Raw genomic sequence first — 6,433 nt, 5'->3', positions numbered from 1 at the left:
AAGACCCATCATGTAATATTTATTTTACAAGAGCCAAAAAAAAAATCTTGTACACCCACACTATTTGTGTCATGTTCATGCGGCCTCTATCATTTTCTAACCCAGCTTTATGTGATAATTGCCATTCTTATTAAAGAGACCTAGGAGGAAAGTCATTAGATACTGAAAGAAGTTTACAGCATTTGTGACATTGCCAGACCTCAATTAAAAGCTCTGTGCCACTGCTTTGCTGCATGGGGTTCAAATGTCTGCTCCACTCTAAAGTAGCTACTTGAACTGCTGCTGATCAGAACTCGTGCTGAATAAGCAGAATTGATTCTTCAGTGCCAATTTCTTACACACGACACTGGGAAGTGGCAGGAGACAATAATGAATGTGCTAGTATCCAGACAAAAAACGAACCTGCAAAGGTCTCTGTCCTTTCCAGATTACAGACAGAAAGACCTTCCCTAATATAGCTGGGGAAATAATGGCACATTGTGGCTCGGAGGAGGGCGAGCAATGACTGATTGATTAAGGTGCAATTCTGACAGCATCTTAGTGACTGTGGATAAATAATAACATCTTTAAGAAAAAAAGCAGCAGCCCATGAGTAAGGCCTGGACATTTGAGCCCAGAATGCTTCAATTCAAAAAGCCAGAGTTAATGTCACATCTAAGAATAATAAATGTCTGTACCAAGTTCAAGAGAATCGGGGCCCTGCTACATGTTCAAATTAAAGCTAGATAGAAACTAGCTATAGAGATGTTACACATTTTCAAGCACTAACTTTGTAGCTGATCAGCTCCTTTTCCAGCTGGATATTCATTTTATGGTGTGATAATTATCTTGCATGTGTGGCTGATCTAAATTTATTGCTCAATTAACCCGTTAATTGCATAATGTATGTAACAGAGCAGGGGCTTAGAAAGCAGATGGATGGGAAAGGGACTCTTTTTATCGGCATTTTGGTCCAACAAGGTTAGAGTACCCCCCTTTGATAAATCCAACCCCCGCCAATGAAGAGGCAATCACGTAACTGCATAAAGTGCTAAAGACGTTCATGTTGTTAGACGTAACAACAAATAGCAAATGTCTGCCCAAAGGAGCTTATCAATCCCAAAACGCTACACTGCAGGAATACAGAATGGGGTTGAAGGCTCCTATGCTAGGGAACACTTCTTGCTTGGAATTTCACACTGAGAGCTAAGTTAAAGGCCCCGTGTCTTGTGAAAACCAAGATGGGACCTTAGAAGACAATGTCAGGTCAGGACAAAGTTTTCTATTTCATCCCAAAAAAGAAGGGGGGGGAAGACTTTCCAAAAGCACATTGCACAATAGCCCTATGCAGTTTCAGGGCCACATACCAAATAACTAATACTGCCCTGTGCAGCAACCACATTTCTCGTGTGCGGCTTCCAAGCCAGCTTTGAAGTGCTTGGTTTATGAGATCAGTGTAGAACACAGCCCAAGATGTTATGGCTGAAGGAATATGTTTGATGTTGGTACCCGTGGCAGAAATAGAAGTACGCACGTGTGAGCATCGCAGTGGAAGCACAGTGCCATGCAGGTGGCATGCTGATAACATCTTTTTTTCAAATTTCTGGAGTGATACTAAACTGATTTACAGTAAAAGAAATTACCATATTCATTCTTTTTCAAGCATTTGAGATGCAAAATTCTGGGATACCTATTTCTCAGACTATTTTTCTGGATTTCACTATTGTGATACCTTATTTTTTTTAATATTCTCCTATGATCTGCTACCATTTCACCCAGGCTGTTTGTTGAAGATGCATATATATGCAGCAAAAGCACTTTTGCTCACTCAGTGAATAATAAAAATAAGTCACTCGAGGCATACAAATGGCTTTACATGTGCTCTTTCAAACCTTTCAAATGCAAAGTGCACCCACATGGAGCTAGCATAAATGCTCCTCATTTGAGAGCATCTAGGTAAAATTTTTCGTATTAGAATTCTGTTCTCTGAGTAGGTGCCTAGACCACAAAAGAACATTTTATACATTGCACTTGAAACAGATCATAGCTCTAAAAGCAACTTTATTCTACTGCCGTTACAAAACAGAGCTTTCATTGTCTGTTGCTGAAATGCTTTGAGTCATCTCCTTCCAGTAATAAGTAATCTCTCCTCTTTGTATCTGACAATTCATGGACAGCCCAATTACAGGAGACTAAGGCAACATACCAGTTTGGGAGGGCAGATAGAAACGCCCAGTTAATGCTAAATGATTTCATTTTGGAGTATAATTTAGTTAAGCAAATTAATTCTGATAATCTGCTTTCAAAGTGGCCTAGAGTAATAAACGGCTCAACTGCAGCCGCTAATAAAGACAGAACCAAAACATGGCTAGAAAAAACCTAAAGAGACTGGAAAAACATTGTACGCTCCAACAACCTGACAAACCTGACAACTATTTAATGTCTAAGTAAGTTCCCGAGCCTGGGCTTTCATTTGCAATATTTCATGGCAAATGTTCCCATCAGTTAATAATGTTTCTTTCACTGGAGTGGCCTTCAACAAACCAACCTAACATACTTTGCTAAGCCACAGCTTGATATAACTACATTACCCTCAGCAGAGCAGCGTACTTCTGCAGCACACTGGCTATGAAACAACCCACAAAGCACCTTGAAAGGATACAACAGCCTGTTGTTGGGTGCTGTGCTCTCCCAGGTGAGCATCTGGGCAGAGAGGCTAAAATTTTGCCTAGCAAAATCTTCAAGGGGGAGAATACTGGAGCCCTTCTCATTGTGGGGTTATCTCTGGGCCAAACTATCCACCCAGAAGAGACCTGCAAAATAAACAGATGGCTGGTCTGTTTTATGGGTATTTTTTAACATAGGCTTACATGAGCAGTAAGAACAATGACTACTGCCTAACTAGCATTATAAACAGTGGGCGCGTCTACATGTCGCCCTATAGCAACGTAGCGACATGTTGCTACATTGCCATATGGCACGCTACGGCGATGTAGCGATCACGCAGGTCTACACGTGCTCCCTGCTTATAGTGGGCTGCTACGGCAATGTAGCAGGGACATCGAAGCTTGTACCACCTGTACGGCGCAGTACCAACCCATACAGCGCCAAGTTTTAATACTTATGAAAAGAAGTATTAAAGCATGGCGCCGTAGCAACACTGCCATACGGGGACATGTAGATGCGCCAGTATTTTCTGACCACTTGCAATTTAAGAGGTACCTGCTGTATTGGTTTTCCTAGAATTACTCAGCCTGGAATACTAGTCATGGATGTTTCCTGGAAAAAAAGCTCAGTAGAGGTTCTTTTTTTTTTTTCTCCAGCAGAAAGACTTAATATTAAAGTTGCCAAATACCACTACTACTAATTTTCTGATGCTGACTAGGGGAGGTTAAAGACACACTTGGACAGTGAGTTTCACAGATTTCTGCTGAGAGCAGAAGACCAGTGAGACTCAGGAATCTCAAATTCAATTCTAGGCTCTGGAGAGGAATATGCTCCGTGGGCAGTTTCTTCTGTTTCGTTCTCTCCACCTCCCCACAGCTTTTGTCCCATTGTGTCTGTCATAACCCAAAGGGTATGATTGTGTGTGCGCTTCGGCACCGCAGAATTATTTCCCGCCACGAGGAGCTTTCTTTGCACGGTGCAATTCTCAGTTGCAAAGAGAAAACCCCGGTGCAAAGGAGTTCCCGCCATTCGCATGTAAATTTGTTTCCCACTATTGGCCAGTTCTAAATTATTCCCACGTGGCGGCTAGCGATTGGCTTGCTAGCCATATAAGAGGCTTGAGCGGTTTCCGCACAAGTTGGAGGAGGAGAAGGAGAACTTCACATCTTGTGAAGAACTCTAAGCGCTGCGGAGCCCAACGAACCCAGCGTGTGCCTTAAGAGGATATAGGGGCCTGATCAACCTCTAGCCCCTCCCCGTCGCCGCCTGATCCCTCAACGTACCCTTCCCTGCGTGCTTTCGTGGAGAGTCACCTTTTGGACTCTCATCGTGGTATCCAGAGCTCTTTCCAGGTTATTTCAAGAGGCTCGAGTTTTCTACGGGTCTTGTTCATGCGAGTTTTCTTTTCATTTGTAACTGCAACTCAAGCAAGTTTTCCTGCCTGCACCGCGACCATCTACGGTGTAAGTAAAATAATCTTTAATCAACCGCTAAACTTTTACTCATAGTTTTCTCAGACCCAGTGTGATTCTTTCTCCCAGCTCTGAAGAGTAAAAAATGACACTCATGTTATTCCAAGCAGCATTGTTCTGATTTAACAGTGTATGCAAGCTTAGTGATCTTGTTTGTCAGTTTTCACACCAAATAAAGTAAATGTTGCTTAGATGCTCCAGAATGATTATGTTCACCTTCAGGTCATTTCACAATAACCTGTTGCAGATTTAATTCACAAAATGCAATGTCATCTCCCATCCTTATTAAGGTAATTGACCCTCCTACTGAATTAATAATCCACAATCTGCTTGTTTAAATGTGCTTGCTACCAAATTACTCTCCTAATGTCTAAATGGTAATTTATTTTGATGAGATATTTCAGTTTGTTGCTCCTCTTATTCACTTAAACCATCCTGAATTGATGGGAGATTATTGTTTACATTTATCAAAAGAGCAAAATGTGGAAGTCTCAAAATTGGCCAGGGATTTTTTTTATAATTTCTAACCAATTTTAGTCACTTTCCCTTAGCCATTCAAACATGAAATTGTAGGTGAAAAACTAAGTTATTCAGATTCAAACACTTAGTGTATAGCTAATTTGACATTACAAGTTTATCGCCTCTAAAACAGATTTTTCTTGTTTCCAATATCCCTTTATTTCATGTATTCTAATCAGCTATATACATTTACTTGAATTTTTAACATAATATAAAGTATACGTTTTTGAAGAGGGTCTACAATTTTATTATTGTTAGATATTTTTTCCACTTTCTAATAGAAATGATGGGCCTATATGCTTTAGACTACTACGGAAAACTTTGAATGCTTAGGCTCCCACATGCTTATGGAAGAGGTATGGTGAATGTTTTCCAGTTCATGTGCTGTCTACCCTCAGCTGCTCCCATCCCAAATGAGTCTTGATAATACTGACCAAAAAAAGGAATGAAGAGGAAATATGTATTTTGTTGGTCCCTCATTTCCCTCATTTAAGTGGTCATTTTGCATCTGAGAACTACCTGCCTTGTTTTCCTCCAGCTTTTACCCCCTGTTATCCACTCCCTGTCCCTTAACCCCTTATGTGCTAGGGTTTGGTCGATCTTAGTGTTAAATTATACCTAGATTCAGGGACGTTAGATGGGGCAAAAAAATGGCTGCATGATCTAACTTAGTTTACCTATGTGCAGACCTTACACTTAGATCTACGTAACTAGTCGGGGCTAGACTGGGCAAAAACTTGACCAACCTGATCTCACTTACTTCACTTGCACTAAGTTAGATCAGACATGGGTTAGCCTGATCTACTAAATGTCTGTACACATTCAGAGTGTAGCCCTGCGGCTGCACTTTTCCTACCTGCCTCCACACACCCTGACCAGGCTATTTTTAGCCCCTCCAGACAATCACCACCAACCTTCCCTCATCCCCCTGTGGATGCAGCGACCCTTCCCATTCTTGCCAAACCCCAGCAGACCTGTTAGCCCCCACCCCCAACTTACATAGATCATGTTCCCAGTACAGTTTCTTGCACTGGCAATGTATACACAAACGTGGGCCTGATCTATAATCCTGCATCTTAAAGAACATATGCACATGTTTGGAGTATAGCCCTGGGATGGGAAAACCCAGCCACTCACCCTAGCCATGGACCTGTGCTTTTCCTGCCCCTCCCACCCCTCCCTACTCCCTGACCAAGCTATCTTTACCCTGCCTACTCCCCCAACACAAAGACAATTTGCTCTCCCATCCCATGCACCCACCAACCCATGTCCCCTCTGGACTCACCAGCCTCCTTATCCCACCACCTCCCAAACTCTACCACCCCTTTCTGAACCTGCCAACCTTCCTGTGGACCTGGTATCTTCCCACTGATCCTGCCAATCCCCCTGCAGATCCATTAGCCCCCTCAGTCTTTCCTGCCCCTTTCCCATACTCTAATTTATTTAGATCATATTCCCAGCCTGGCTCCCAGCATTGGCAACTGTGTGTACATGCAAGGAACAGATCTACAATCATGTCGCTTAAAGTAAACTATGTAATAATAGATCAGGTCTCACAAAGGTGAGTGTCATGACCCAAAGGGTATGATTGTGTGTGTGCTTTGGCACCGCAGAATTATTTCCCGCCACGAGGAGCTTTCTTTGCACGGTGCAATTCTCAGTTACAAAGAGAAAACCCCGGTGCAAAGGAGTTCCCGCCATTCGCATGTAAATTTGTTTCCCACTATTGGCTGTTTCTAAATTATTCCCACGTGGCGGCTAGCGATTGGCTTGCTAGCCGTATAAGAGGCTTGAGC

The sequence above is a fragment of the Alligator sinensis genome, unplaced genomic scaffold, assembly GCF_000455745.1.
Source record: "Alligator sinensis unplaced genomic scaffold, ASM45574v1 scaffold990_1, whole genome shotgun sequence".
Taxonomy (NCBI): Eukaryota; Metazoa; Chordata; order Crocodylia; family Alligatoridae; genus Alligator; species Alligator sinensis.
This window is presented reverse-complemented; position numbering follows the sequence as displayed.